Source organism: Arachis duranensis, chromosome 7 (assembly GCF_000817695.3).
Source record: "Arachis duranensis cultivar V14167 chromosome 7, aradu.V14167.gnm2.J7QH, whole genome shotgun sequence".
NCBI classification, from domain to species: domain Eukaryota; kingdom Viridiplantae; phylum Streptophyta; class Magnoliopsida; order Fabales; family Fabaceae; genus Arachis; species Arachis duranensis.
Window position 1 is genome coordinate 70,521,135 of NC_029778.3, and position 720 is coordinate 70,521,854.

General features: G+C 39.6%; 1 non-coding gene across 1 annotated transcript; it reads left to right on the forward strand.

Annotated features, from left to right (window-relative positions):
• Positions 1-566: 566 nt before the first annotated feature.
• On the forward strand, positions 567-674 carry LOC127740934 (small nucleolar RNA R71). The gene has a single exon (XR_008001790.1). It is a non-coding gene; the product is annotated as a small nucleolar RNA R71 (small nucleolar RNA).
• The last annotated feature ends 46 nt before the right edge of the window (positions 675-720 follow it).

Consider the following 720-nt stretch of genomic DNA (forward strand, 5'->3'; position numbering starts at 1 on the left):
TTCTGCTTAGAACTCTCTGTCTGTTGCTGAGAAGATGATGGAAAAGGTTTTCCATTGCTAATCCTGTTTCTTCCACCATTATTGTTGTTGAAACTTTGTTGAGGTCTCTGTTGATCCTTCCATGAGAGGTTTGGATGATTTCTCCATGAAGGATTATAGGTGTTTCCATAGGGTTCTCCCATGTAATTCACCTCTTCCATTGAAGGGGTCTCAGAATCATAAGCTTCTCTTTCAAATGAAGCTTCCTTAGTACTGCTTGGTGCATTTTGCATTCCAGATAGACTTTGAGAAATCATATTGACTTGCTGAGTCAATATTTTGTTCTGAGCCAGTATGGCATTCAAAGTGTCAATCTCAAGAACTCCTTTCTTCTGATTTGTCCCATTGTTCACAGGATTCCTTTCAGAAGTGTACATGAATTGGTTATTTGCAACCATTTCAATTAGTTCTTGAGCTTCTGTAGGCGTCTTCTTCAGATGAAGAGATCCTCCAGCAGAGCTATCCAAAGACATCTTGGACAGTTCAGATAGACCATCATAGAAAATACCTATGATGCTCCATTCAGAAAGCATATCAGAGGGACACTTTCTGATTAATTGTTTGTATCTTTCCCAAGCTTCATAGAGGGATTCTCCTTCCTTCTGTCTGAAGGTTTGGACTTCCACTCTAAGCTTACTCAATTTTTGAGGTGGAAAGAACTTTGCCAAGAAGGCATTGACT